Source organism: Mustela nivalis, assembly GCF_964662115.1.
Source record: "Mustela nivalis genome assembly, chromosome: 5".
In the NCBI taxonomy this organism is placed as follows: domain Eukaryota; kingdom Metazoa; phylum Chordata; class Mammalia; order Carnivora; family Mustelidae; genus Mustela; species Mustela nivalis.
This window is the reverse complement of record NC_139024.1, coordinates 90,891,799-90,906,770: the sequence shown is the minus strand read 5'-3', so window position 1 is coordinate 90,906,770 and position 14,972 is coordinate 90,891,799. Positions and strand designations below refer to the sequence as shown.

At 33.9% G+C, this 14,972-nt stretch overlaps 1 protein-coding gene and 1 long non-coding RNA gene across 7 annotated transcripts in view; one reads left to right on the top strand and one right to left on the bottom strand.

The window, feature by feature from the left end:
• SUPT3H (SPT3 homolog, SAGA and STAGA complex component) overlaps positions 1 to 14,972 on the top strand; it is a 574,965-nt gene that overhangs the window by 29,317 nt on the left and 530,676 nt on the right. The window contains exon 1 of one of the 6 annotated variants that reach the window (XM_082733221.1): positions 13,455 to 13,702. The exons of the other annotated variants lie outside the window; for them this stretch is intronic. The gene's annotated coding sequence lies outside the window, so the exon portion shown is untranslated. Of the gene's footprint in view, positions 1 to 13,454; positions 13,703 to 14,972 lie in introns of those variants that run through there. 6 annotated transcript variants of the gene reach the window in all.
• The window catches only part of LOC309866030, a 47,210-nt gene that overhangs the window by 24,077 nt on the left and 8,161 nt on the right, over positions 1 to 14,972 (bottom strand). The window lies entirely within an intron of this gene.

Sequence of the window (14,972 nt, the reverse complement as noted above, 5' to 3'; positions counted from 1 at the left end):
AAAGCATCTCTTAGGAAATTCATTTAAGCTGAAACCTGAAGGATCATTAGGCTACACAAGGAATTACGGGAAGAGGAAGTATACTACCATCACTAAATAGGCATTGTGCACTGACATTTCCATATATTACTCCACTTACTAGCCCTGTTAGTTGGATAATATTATTCCCAAATTTAAGATGAAGGAAACTGAGGATTGAAGAAATTCATTAACTTTTTTTCACAGCTACCCTGCTGTTAAGTAGTCCTGCTGGGATTTCATCAGGTCTTTCCAACTCCACAGCCAAAGCTTTAACTGCCATGTTATGTTAGGGAGATTTGAGAATATTTTCTTAATTATTAAATAACATAAGTTATATCTTCCTATTTTACTTTTTCTCATTTTTACACCAGAGCCCTGTGTTCTGTTTCTATAATTAGAGTTAAGTAGGCCGCTTAGGGTATGTACACATAAATATTAAAGATACATAAATATGTGCACACTTGCATATATACCTATATATTTATGTTTATATAACTTTAACTTTCTGATTTTAAAAGTAACAAATTTGAGAGATTTTGGAATCTTCAGAAGGACAAAAGAAGGAAATAATCTCATGATTCACAGATAACCACACTGACATTTTTTATGCTTATTTCAGTATTTAGGCATTTATTATTTTTTAAATTGTAATCAGCCTGTGTATACAAAATTATTTACTGATAGACATACAGTGTCCAAATGACATATACATCTCTCTGGTTTTGGAATCTAGTAGTTTTTTTTTTTTTTAGATTTTATTTATTTATTTGACAGAGATCACAGGTAGGCAGAGAGGCAGGCAAAGGTGGGGTGGGGGAAGCAGGCTCCCTGCTGAGCAGAGAGCCCAATGCGGGGCTCAATCCCAGGACCCTGGGATCATGACCTGAGCTGAAGGTAGAGACTTTAACCCACTGAGCCACCCAGGCGCCCCTAGTAAATTTTTTTAAAATAGTTTCATAAAATACTGATTTTGGCCTTCATATAGTAGTGAGAAGGAAGAGGTTTCACACTTTTCATGAAGTCAAATAAAAGGTATTCTGTTATAGTAGTCCTCTTTGGGAGTCAAATTTGGTAAATCATTCTTTAACTTTGTTGATCTGATGGAGTGACGTTTTTATAAGAGATATTTATAATCTAATTTCTGTTCTGTTTTTCTCATTTCTAAGGACTATAAATAACTTGAAAGAGTAAGACCTAATCTTGACTTGTAGTTTACCATTCAAGAATATTGTACTAATTGTGTAACTATTTTTTTTATGCCATTACTTTTCATTAACTGATTTTCATCTGTTGCATGAAGTCAGTTTTGTGTGTACAGAAAAATAAGCCATTTGGATTTCAGCCTTCTATTTAAATGACAGTCCCACAGGATTTTGTTTCTTTCATTTGCATTTTTTAGTTTCTACCATTTACCTATGCCTTTGCTTTTGTAGACAGACCCCAAGGATGCCAGAAGAGTTAAAAATAGGTGGAATATAAGCCTTGCCACATTTTATGTTTATTAACCAATTTTAAAAAATATTAAAGGTCAGATTTTGTTTTTATCAAACTTAACATCTTGCCTTAAATGATATATGCCTATTCCTTTTGGGTTCATTATCTGTCACAGTGATTTGTGTTGAGGTATTTCTTTTGTGCACATCTGCCTCCAAAAGATTTTAAATACAATTGCAGAACTTTACATTTGTAACTTGAGAAACAAGGAAACACATTTTAAGAAGAAAATCAGAATGCCATTCCATAACAGTCATACATAAATCAGTGAAATAAAATTCATTTTAAAAAGCATGATAATTGGGGCGCCTGGGTGGCTCAGTGGGCTAAGCCGCTGCCTTTGGCTCAGGTCATGATCTCGGGGTCCCGGGATCGAGTCCCACATCAGGCTCTCTGCTCAGCAGGGAGCCTGCTTCTTCCCCCCTCTCTCTCTCTCTGCCTGCCTCTCTGTTTACTTGTGATCTCTCTCTGTCAAATAAATAAATAAAATCGTTAAAAAAAAAAGCATGATAATTGTTCACTGTAGTTTACTTTAACTCTTATTTTAAAGCTGGTGAATATAAATTGAGTTTAGATTTTAGCCAGGTATCATATTATTCACATGTAAGCCCTAAAATGATGTGTGTAAATAATTATTTTGTCTTAGCTTCTTTCTATGGTAGTAAATTTTTATTGAAAATGTCTCCAGTTTTTAAATATATAAAGTCCAACCTTTTTTTCTTTTCCAGCCATAAAAGTTATTTTAAAATATTTTTCCTTTTTCTTCATATAGTATTTCTTTAGTATGTCTTTTTTCTATACCTGTTACCAAATCCCTTTTCTGTCCTTTTATTTTTTGTTTAGATGATTGTTCATTCATCTCTCCATCTAGTCATTCAATAATTCGTTCAAGAAGTGTTTATTTAATTCTTATTATATGCTAGGTATTTAGCTAGGTGATGTGGAGAGGGAGGAAATAAGGAATGGGAATTCCTTTTTATCTATGCTAGCAACATTATGAAGTATGACTTATGTACCTTTTCTTGTGGGGTTGTCACATGGAAATAGATTTTAACATTTCCATTTTACAAATGAAGACTTGGGTTCAGAGAGATTTAAGGATTTGCATAGAGAACATAGTTTATAACTGACAGAATTATGATTTGACTCCAAGAATATCTGATTTTGCAGTGTTGTTTGCTTTCCTTTATGGGAGACAGGTAAATAAAGTACACTTCTTGTCTTCATGGGTTGTATGGTTTAGTGTTCTCTGTGCTTTGTGAAGATGCTGCTGGGCTACTCGGGAGAGGGGGTGAGATTCGAGCTATCTTCTCAGTCTGTCTCCCATGCAACAAGAGAATCTCCTTTAAAAATCCATTTCGCTTACTGGGCTTTCTCTAGCATTTCAAGTGAAAATGGATTTTGCAGCTAGATAGAAAAAAGCTTCAACAAAAGGAAAAAAAGAAAAAAAAAACCTTAAGATTCACCGGTTTGAAATTTTTTATACATTTAACCTATGTTTGTAAGGAGAGAGGTGATGTCATATACAGAAAGCAAAATAGGATGCCAGGAGATGAATATGAGGAAATGATGAAGATAAATATGTGAAAGGAGTTATAAATATACTACTCTGGGAATACAGAGGTGGGTAAGGGCATTTTCAATTTGGAGGATGAAAGCTTGTGAAAATAATGCCATTTGAATCAGGGCTAAGGTAATATTTGGCACAGTAGAAGGTAAGGGGAGGGTAGCAGTGAGGATAAATAGGGAACATTGCAGGTAATGGGAACAGTATGTTCAGAGACTTAGAGGCAAAGATGAGGCATATCTGCAAATAGTTTAATGTGTCTGGAGAGAACTGGATTATAGGAAATATAGACAAACAGTTGATTGATGTCAGAATATGGGAAGCATTAAATGCCTGACTAAGGAGTTACTTTGCTGTAGGTTGTGGGAAACCTTTAAAAGGTGTTTGGAAAAATAAAGGTATGAAATGTGTTGATACTGATTAAGGAGGATTGATTATAAGCAGCACGTAAGATGGACTGGCTGAGGGAAGATCCTCTGTAGCAGTCCATGTACTGGCAGTGGGAATGAAGGGTAGGAACCAAGTATAAGTGATCATGTGAAGTCTGGATTGTTGGGTGTGAATTAGTTATCAGAGGTGATTTCAAGGTTTCTATCCTGGAGGAAAGGGAAACTGGTATGCCAAGTAGGGATTCTGAGTGTTGAGTTTTATCATTTGTATCTTAGGTGATTCCAAAAAGATATGAGGAGGTTATCACAAGTATTTATAGTAGCATAGAAAAGACAAAAAATCAGAATGAAGCCTAAAAGGAATAGGGATACAAAAATAACCCAGAAGGTAAAAATGCAGAGATGCACTGAATAAAGGTACTCTCTGGTTGCTGAGGTAGGGCAAGAGTGTAACTTTAGCTTCTTAGCAACTAGGAAAGCATTAACACTGTGTCTTATACTGTCTCGAAGCAAAGCAGATTCACAGTCTGTGCATAGCAGTTAGGAGTATAACATTTTTTGGTGCTAAGGCCTGTGAGAATTTTCCTTCATAAAAGCCTGTTGGGCCGCTTAATTTTGTAGTCAGCAGTTACCTCTAGTAAAAATAACACCAAGTATTCAGTTGAATTTTGCAACATCTTTGGCCTCAGGCTTAGGAAGCAGCACTCTGAAGTAAAAGTACGCTTTATTTATTTATTTATTTATTTATTTATTTATTTATAAAGAGACTAACGGAAAGTCTGATCTCAAGATCAGTAGATTTAAGTTGTGCGTTCTGGGGCCAGTTTCATGGAACTCCAGGTTCCTGTTCTCCAATTCCCATTTAATCAGAGCAGCTCTACATTTATTTCTTTTATAGAGTGGGTTTGCATTTTAAAATTTGGTTTTTGAGCAGCGTTTGAACAAAGTTTTAAAAAGTTGGAAACCATTGACTGATAGCAGTGGTCCCCAAAGTGGAGTCTAGGAAACAATATGAAGACTTTTACTTATACATTTTTGTTCCTTAAAATTTCAACTTTCATAAATAATTTATAAAATGAATAATATGTTAGAAAGATAACATATATATATATATATACACACATATATAATTTATAAACAAATAACAGTTGTGGTTATCACATGTGTATTTTACTGATGGGTTATATTAAAAAGTGAGCTGAGCTAGAGGAATGAGAAGACTAACTTTTGAGATAATTTTTAATGAATATTATTTCACAGAATTTAGCCTTCAAAACTACTTGGTTTGCTGAAGATTTTAAAGTTTTATTCTCTGGTTAGAAACCTGGCTCATTCCTATTTTATGTTTCCATCTAAAGGCACAAGCATGTTCTTATAGTCAAGTGAATGGAAGTTTAAACTTTGTTTTTGTAGTACTAAATTGTAATAACATATATTGGGTGTGCTTGAGATTTTTCATAGTGTCTTGACAAACTTTATCTCCTTTAAATCTCAAAACTTCCTTGTGAGGCAGGGCAAGCAGGTGCATAGTTTTTCTCTTATTTCATAGATCAGAAAAGTCATGCGGGAGAATAAAAGGGCTCTAGAACAAAGTTCTTCCACTTCTCTGCCTTTTTTGTTACCTTTTGTGCTTCTTATCACTGTGCTGTGAACGCATTCTTAAAACATGGATCTAGGGCTGCAGATGCAAAGACCCAAAGTAGAAGATGGATGTCAAGGATTCAGTGGAAATAAGCATGGTTAGAAGAAAGTCAGGAAGAAGACATTGAATTTTGAATGAAAATGCTAAATATTCAGCAATCAGATGGTAAAAATTTTTCTTCTCGTTAGTAAGTTTCCTGTTGGTAGTCAGTGGCTCCCTGCAGACCTGAGCTGAGAATGATAATTTTTATACAGAGTCTCGGTGGGAAAAAAATGCCTTCAGGTCTGCTCTGGGTGACCTTAGGCTGACCAGCAAACACTATTGAAAATAATCTTCTACCTGCAATAGTAAATATGGCAGAATCATAGTATTTGAAAAGCCTTAGCATTATATAGTTCAGTACTGGTAAATTGAAACTCAGAAAAGTGTTTTGACTTTTTGTAACGTGATAACTGCAAATAGATCTTAGTCTCCTGACTTGGAAGCTCAGTCCTTTGAAAGTCCAATATGATAATACTAGAAGGAATTGGGGTGAGGTGGGAAGCTTGGAGAAAACCCAGCAAACCAAGTGTGAAAAAAATCCAGAGGAATAATTTATTAAGACTATGTTCTGTGAGTAGAACTAATCTTTCTTCCCCCCCTTCTTACCATGTAGGCAAGGATTTATTAAACAGGAAACCATTAAAAATCAGTAATTAAAAGGTTAACACCTTTAAAAATAAAAAATACTGTTCATCAAACTCGATCTTTATTTTTTGACGCTCAAGAAAGGAGGTTTTATTTATTTATTGAGGCCTCAATAAATGCACATTCATATGGTACACCGAGAGAACAAGGAGAAAATAAGACTGTATTCAACTCTAGGAATTGAAATAGCGATTTGAGGATTGAACATTCTTCATAGCATCAGTCTTTCATTTAGAAAATTTTCTGATTTCCTGGCTATCATACTTTTTCTTTTTATAATTTGTTTCTGTCATAGATCTACCTATTAAATACTAAGTTGCTGTGAGCAAGTAGATAGTGGTCATGAGGTACATTTTAACATTAGTACAACCCCTTTGTTCACATACATGTTTGCCAGATTTTGATTTCATTATGTGTGGGAGAGACATTCCTAAACTCATAAGAATGAAGCCTGCTTTGAAGAATAGTAGATGGCAACTCTTAAACCAGTCTTCTCACATGTAGTCCCTTATACCAAAGAGATTTAAAAATTCTGTACCTACCACTTGTTTTATTGTCTCCCTGTCCTAATCCTGAGTTTTGGCCTATCACATTTTTTTTAAATGGCCTCCCTTTCTCCATCCATTAGGTATATTCCTCTGTTTGTCTTTAAGGCCAATTTTCCTTTCATAGTCATGTGTTTTTTTCTCCAAGTCTTTCCAACTAAGAATAAAGTGCTGGTTCATGTACAACATCTTGCAGAAAAAAAGTTGTTATGCTTTTCTCTGTTCCTAATCTTTGATGGATTTAAAATTTGTGATAAGCATATCTTTCTGTAGGCTCTTAATTATTGATGTGCTCATCATAAAGCAATTACAGCTTAATTGATCATGTTACTATTCTAGATGATGTTCAGATCTACAGCTGGGGGCCCTCCACTGGAAGTTTGGAATCTAAGGCAGTGCTCATATGGATATGAGTGGAAAGATGGGAATAGTGCCTGCATGGGCAAGTAAGGGCATGTCCTTAGTATATATGGGTAAGAGGGAAATAGACTAGATAAATGAGGGACTTCTCAACTGTGTAACAACTAAGAGGAAGTTGAAAGTTCTGCAGTCTAAGAAATCCCTACAGTGGAGATAAACTTACTGGAGCTCTGATAATCAAACTCTTAGTATACTGTGAAGTCTAGCAGATTTTTTTTTCTATGTCGTATCTACTTCATACCATCTTTTATTTATCTAAATTAGGAAATTTGAATGTTTGTTTGGCCTGACAGTTTTTCATATAGACAGTTGTCTTCTGTATTTCCTATTTATTCAGTACAGTCATCATGGAATAGAAAAGAGACAGGACTAGGCATCTGTGATAATACAGTACTTAAGAGTAAAAAATTAGTATAAAAATCTCAAAGAGGGGAATTAGTTAGAAAATGAAAGTCTGAAGTCCTGTCTGCTTGAGGCCTGTGCTGGAGGCCTGTGCTGGCTAAGATTCCAGAATGGGTTATTAAAGGCAGGTTTTGTGAGACACCTAGAAGGTGAGCACCAGAAGCCCTATAGTTTCACTCAGTCTTAACCATGCCTTGCAAACTCTCTGGACTGTCAGGGCTCTACTAGATTTGTCTCAAGAACATAGGACAAATATAGCGTTTTAAAATTTCAGTAAAGCATTTGACAAGTTCGTGGTAAGACATCATTGACAACATGGGTAAACAGACTGGTGCCTAGTTAATACAGTTGTACAGTTTAATGATTTACAAAATATCTCAAATTATCGAAGACCTTGTTTTATAAAAGAGAGTTAGGCACCACAGGGCCCTGTTTCTTGTTCAAAGTGGATAGACTGAGGGGTGAACACGGGAGTTCTCTTAGTTTTTTGAAATGTCGTCTTTTGGAAGTGGTAGTAGATTAGAATTTGTGTCATTTTCCTGAAAGTGTCTCGCAATTATGAATTAGGAGTAAACTACTAGCTGCTCTTCACTCAGCATCAGAGAGAACTCTGAAACAGAGATGAAGTAGATGATTTCAGGGAGCTGGTAATATGTGGACAAGCTGGACATTCCCTTACTTCAGTGTTGTTTTGAACAGGGCATCTCAAACTTTGTTCTTCTTGGGGATCTTTTGAAAATGCAGATTCTGATTCTCAAAGTCTGGGATTTTTGTGTAAGCTTTCAGGTGCTGCTGGTGCTGCTAGTCTGTGGACCACATTATGAATAGACAGATTTAGACTCTTAGGAGAATTTCAGGACTGGAAGTTGATAATAATAACTGCAGTGATTTTTCCTGATTGGGTTGTAGACACTTTACATGCGTTTATCTTAGTTTTCACAGAAAATTTTCAAGGTGGGGCGTACATATCTTTACAGATGAGGAAATTGAGACACAGGGAGCTTAAATAGCTTGCTCAAGGTTTTAAAATTGATGTAACTGGGATTTATTTTTTAATTTTATTTTTTATACATATTTTAAGTTTTTATTTTAATTCCACTTACTTAACAGCCAGTATTATATTAGTTTTAGGTGTAGGAATATAGTGATTGAACACTTCTATACATCATCTGGCCTCTCACAACAAGAATTAATGGTATAAGTGGGATTTCAGCTTAACACTAAAACCCTTGTGGGTCTATCATATTTATGAGATTCTATGATTTTTGTGAAACTGATTTTCCCCCATAAAAATAGTTTCTAATTGTAAGAATTTGCACCATTCAACTTGAGAGTGGGATTAAAAACAGCAACATCATTATCAGTACCAAACTTGTTGTATGGGATGTTAAACATTAAAACATATTGTCCACTAAATTTTTAAAACTGTTAGATATATATGATACATATATAATATATAAAGCATTTGTTATATATATCATATATTTTATATATATAATAATTTATATTATATATATTTATATAAATATAAATATATTTTAGTTGAAAAATACTGGCAAGTATAAAAAAATCCTTTATAATTCTACTGTTATCCAAACATAGTGATTATTACCATTTTGAGTTTCTCTGATAACATGCTCACCCCTATACAACTAAACAAAAAGTTGAGATTGTGTTGTTTATAATTAGGGTCTTTTTTTCTTCCTCTCAACACAGCTTTAATAATGAAAGACAAAACTCTTCCTACTTTACCCTCCCCTAATTTTCTCCTGACCACCATCAACACCACCATCTTCCCCTAGGCTGCAATCTCCTTTTCCTTTTCTTGCTTCTCCCAAGGACGGCTGCCAAATTCTGCTGCTGGTTTCTTTGTAATCTCTCTTCAGTTTAGCTATGTTTTTTCACGTTTGGGCCCAGCTTTTTCTTACTAAATTAACAACTAGTAAATCACTATGTCATTCTTTTTTTTTTTTTTTTTTAAAGACTTCATTTATTTATTTGACAGACAGAGATCACAAGTAGGCAGAGAGGCAGGCAGAGAGAGAGGAAGGGAAGCGGGCAGGGAGAGAGGCGGATGCGGGGCTCGATCCTAGGACCCCGGGATCATGACCTGAGCTGAAGGCAGAGGCTTTACCACTTAGCCACCCAGGTACCCCCACTATGTCATTCTTAAATTTATTCCTGGTTTCACTGGTTGATTGTTCTGGCGCTACATAAAATCTTTTGTCTTTCTCTTCTCAAATATTTTCAGTGACTTCTAATGAAATAAGCATGAACACTTGGGGAGTTGAAGCTAACGCCCATGAAGCATCTTCCTCTATCGGCTTTTATATCTAACCAGATCTTTTTCTGTCTTCTTGTCCATTGCCAGACAGGGTGCGAGTTTGCATACTTTTCTAAAATGTGGTATCTAGGATTTCATACCTGCATATGTACTTACTTCATTTTAATGAATGATTCTTTCTCTACCTTATTGAACTTGTTGGTGTGATCATTAAAACATTACGTACCAAATTAAAAATTATTGGTGAGGTTTGTTGACATTTGCGATGGTTAAACAGCTTTCTCTTCTCTCCAGTTTTTTTTTTTAAGATTTTTTATTTATTTATTTGATAAAGAGAAATCACAAGTAGATGGAGAGGCAGACAGAGAGAGAGAGGGGAAGCAGGCTCCCTGCTGAGCAGAGAGCCCGATGCGGGACTCGACCCCAGGAGCCTGAGATCATGACCTGAGCCGAAGGCAGGGGCTTAACCCACTGAGCCACCCAGGTGCCCCCAGTTTTTTTATTCTTTGATGACGTGTCTCATCTACCTGCCATTACCTGTGGCTCCTGGTCAGGGCATCTTTTCTCGGTGGATCCAAACAGATTGAGTAATATAATTTCAGAGCTTTATTCATATCCTTTGCCAGAAAAAAGTAGCTAGAACTCTTTTGTGGCTTCTCTAAGAATTTTTGTTTTTAATAATAGTGGAGAAAATGGTTGTAGATGAAATTGGTAGAGATAGTACATGTCAAAGAGTTACTTTCTAGAATTAGGTACATAATTTCTTTGGTAGGCAAAGATATACCTTTATCAGTGGATCTTTGGGACTAGCAAAGATTTAATTAAGAATTTGAGCAATTATAATTAGAAAATAAAATTTAGGAATTAAGGCCACCTTGTTCACTTAGCATGAGTGTGGGTGTATAACCCTTTTTAGGTAGGACAGTGAGACCATGGTAAAAGGAGTGTTATAGATTATTACAGAAACTAGGATTTGACTCCAGATCTGACTGACATAAAGGTCATGACTGAAATCATTATTGTTTTAAAAATTTTACAAATACAGAGGATTATAAATTCTTTTTAATGTAATGGTAATTTTTAGCTCCTAAATGGTATTTTCATGTCACATGAAGTATATATACTGTGTGGTGTGGACATTGAATAATATTATTGGTTATGATGATTGGCTAAGAATTATTTAATTCCTTGGAATCTTCATTTTCTGATCAAACCTGACCTAAATCTTATCCCTTGGTATACTCTACAGTTTTATTTTTCCTTAATCTCTTTGGTTCTCACTGACCAGTATTACTTAAAGATACATACTTTGGGAGAATTTCGAATCTCGGAGATTTTCTCTCTTTTTGTATTTTGTTGGTTTAATAACTTTACATTAATGATGTTTCTGAGAATTGATACCTTATTGATGAAATTGGGGATTAGAAGGTAACTTCAAGAAGGTTGTGTATACCACTGTAAGGTAGTGATTTGAGAGTGAGAAAGCTTGGGTTTGAATCTTTGTTTTTCAACTGTGTGACTTTGGGCACGTTTTATTACCTCATTTTCAGTGTTCTCATCTGTATATAATTATAACTCCCATTCCATAAAAGGGAGTTCTGAGAATTAAAGGAAATAACGTTTATAAAGGGTTTAGCACAGTGCCTGGCACAATAAACAGTCAGCAAAGAAAAGCTAACAAAAACAAAATATAGCTTCAATTAAGATATACTCTGAAAATCTTGGGAAGTATGTTAGGCACATATATTTTCTTTAAAATACATTAAGATGAGCTTAATTATATTTAAAGTTTAAAGTTTTAAGTTTTTAGTATAGATTGATTATATACTTGGAATAGCTATTTGAACCTAAAAGAAAAATATTAGTATTTTTGGCTGTATTCATCTTACTTAACTATGCTTCTGACCTTCTTTATTGGTATTACTTGTTGGACACATACTCACTGACTAACATGTCTGCTAGAAGGAAGGGAAGTAAAGTAAAAAACTGAAATTTTAGTGTTTGCTTTCTTGTGAATAGCTTTACAAATGTTTAGTGGAGAAACAATTTGGAAATGTACATATTTTATGTATCTGTCTTGTCTTTGGTTTATTTCTGAATGTAAAAGTTGTCTCTCTATTGGGCCCCAAACTTGGTTAATTTACTTATAGAGCTTTGTTTAAAAAAAAAAAAAAAAAATTCCCCTCTCATTTCCCCTTCCTCCTCAAGACCTTTTCCTCAGGTGATTCTGTTAATCAGTCTGATGTCAATGCCACTGGGCTGTAGCAAGTCCTGTGTCGTCCTGTGAGCCCATTAATGGAACATACTTGCTCAATCCTTTTTTTTTTTTTTTTTTTAAAAGCATATGGTCAGATAATAAAGATAGATATGGCAAATAAAAGGCTCCTTTAAAAAAATATGTCAACTGTGACATCTCTGAACTCAAATTGCTCATTATAATATGATTTTTTTTTAAATGTTTATTTGCATATAAGTCCGAGTGGGTTCTTTTTTTAAAGAAAAGTACAAATCAGATAGGCTGATAAACATGTAAATATTCTTATTTTTCATTTTCTTATTCTTATATTACCATATATATGTATTTTATGATATCCTCCTTAGGATATGTTTCATGAAATGGTTGTTCTAGTGTACCTTCAGAGCAGGACCTGGGCCTAGGGTGAGGCAAACAGTGTCTAGGGCACAATGTTTTAAGGAGGTGCTCATTTTTAGGGTTGGGCACAAGTAAGTACCTCCTTAAATGTTGTGCCCTAGACGCCTGCTTGCCTCACTCTAGTCCCAGCCCTGCTCCAGAGAGTAGGCTGCATATAAATTATTTTAATTTTGGTTTAGCATAATCACATGCATGCTTGGATGTTTTATAAAAAATTAATGACAAAATGAAAATAATGTAGCCAAACCCAAATTTATATTACCCAGAAGAAAAGTTAGCTGTTTGAAAAAGATAACATTATCATTTTATTCTTGCATGTTCAGTGATTGTCAGAGCTTCAGAACTTCCAGTTCAGTAGAATCTTGTCTCACCCTGAAATGTGCTTGGTTATTTTATCTACTGGCAGCTACCTGAAATCTATCATAAGCTTCTTAATTTGATATATAGTACATTCAGCTCTTAAACTTATGGATATCATTGAAGTAATAAGTAGTGACTCAAGTTTTACTACATTTTTATTAATAATTTTCAAATTCTTTGAGAATTTGCCTATGGTTTTTCTTTTCTTTTTTTTTTTTTTTTTTGAGTGCTACATCTGGAAATGCTCAGAAGTTGTTTGCCTTTTTAAGAGAACAGTTTGCAGTGAAAGTATAACTTCTTTAGAGGTGAGGTTCAAGTTAACAAATGATGAACCATAATATAAGGAAGCATAATATTGTGAATTATTATTTGGGAAACATAACTAATGCAGGCATTAGCTGCTGAAGCCATTAATAAAGTACCACTTGTAGAAAGCTGGAGAGATAGGTAACACAGAACTCTCTCTGTAAACTCTCAGAATGTAAACTAGAGAACAACTTAGTTTATTCAATAAGGACTGAATTCTTTAAGTTTGATATGTTTGTAGGTTCCATGATTAATATGTAATTAGAATATGAAAATGAGTATTTAGAGTCCGCTAAAATTTGTAGATGTGACATCACTGGCAAGTCAGGCATTTTGTTTCTTAAAGTTCGAATTTATTTAAATGCACCTTTTTTTTTCCAAAGTAAATTTTTATTTCTACTTACAGTGGTGCCAAAGTAAGTTTTTCCTACATAGAATTATTTAATATTTAGGTCTGTGGATAGTGTTTAAAAAAAAAAATAAACCCATAACAACCAAGAGTGGAGGAGTATCTAGATTTGTTTTTAGCTTTCTTTTTCATGGTTTCTCAGAAGTGTGTCATATTATAAATACGTTCAAAATGTTTTGCTCTGAGGATATGTAGCATTCCTATAAAGGTTAAATCAATAAAAATGATTTGGACACATTCCTAAGCATGGCTAGAACAGGTAGTCCGTTGTTTTAGGTACCCTTGAGTTCCTGGAGCAGATCATTATGGCGTAGCAAAAGAACTTACTAAAAGTTGCTTTCTATGTGTAGATGCATCAGCTTAAAAAAAGTAAGATTTTCTGGCCTTCTAGAAATGAATATTTTTAAAGTAGCCCCGTGTATATTGGTTTAACGGTGTGTTTTAAACTCAGTTAAAGTTTTGAAGCCTTTTTTTTTTCCTCTTCTCCGAATGCTGAAGATACACCATAATTGATAAGGAAGAGGTACGTACAGGAAAAATGTAATGGGCAAGCTTTCCAGCCGGTTTAGAATGAATGGTACTCTTATGATTAAAGAAAGTGTCACACATTATAATTGCAAAATTAAGAATTAGGTTTTTTTTTTTTTTTGGTTTTGCCAGTTTAGAGGAAAGTTCTGTAGTCATTGGGATGTTATCTGTTCATTTGAAAGACGAGCATGTATTTAAAAGCATTTAACTTAGGCATGTGTTTTAAAAAGCATATATATTTCTCTTGTGATTAGGGTTGGCTTTTTACTATTATACTGTTGCTTGGTAGAGTTTTATTTCATCCATGTGTTTGCTGTCTTCTTGTTCATTTAATATGTTTGAGTATGTAAGTTTATTTAAGTTTATATGTAAGTCTTCAGATCACATTATTTTCACATTATATTCACATTATATTTCAAAAATATCTGTCAGCTTATAATAGTAATATGATTTTTCTTAAAGTTTGCTTTAAAACGGCTTTGGGGTATTAGAATTTTTTGGATAATGTAAGCACAATGAATTGATCATGCTCTTGGCTGATTAAGGTTTAAATCAAGGTGGCAAATTTGAGTTATGTATATTAATGTAATTTCATTATAGAAAATCTCATCATTTTGTACATATAGTATATAATAACTTTTTAAATAAATACTTTATGAAAAATATTTTGTTATTTGTTGGAGCACATGATCTTATTTTGTAGCCAAGAAAATGGTTTGAATATGCCTCAGTGGAATTTTTTTACATATATAAATGTATAAATATAGAGTGGTTTAGTCATTTAGTAAGTAAATAATTTGGCAATATAAGCCAGATATTTTACTCTTGTAAAAAAGTTATCTAAGTGTTCCTTGATATATTCTGATTTATCATTATATTTTTAAAAATAAGAATATTTATGAAAATAAAAATAAGCCTAAAAAAATAAAATAAAATAAAAATAAGCCTAATCTGCATATGGATCTGTTTTCTTTCTGGATCCTGTGAATGGTAATTTAAAAAAAATCTATATGTTTTCTCTGGTCTTGCTCGTTCACTAAAACATTCTGCAATATGCTTATGCATATTATAAAGGAAATGTATTGTTAAACTTCTAGTGCTAAATCACGAATAGTGTTCTGACAGTACCAGTTGTCACTATGTAGCTTAGATATGACATTTTTGAATTGAGGTAGATACTAGTGGTAAGATGTTTTGAAAATGTTATAAGAGTGGGATTATGGACATTGGGGAGGGTATGTGCTTTGGTGAGTGCTGTGAAGTGT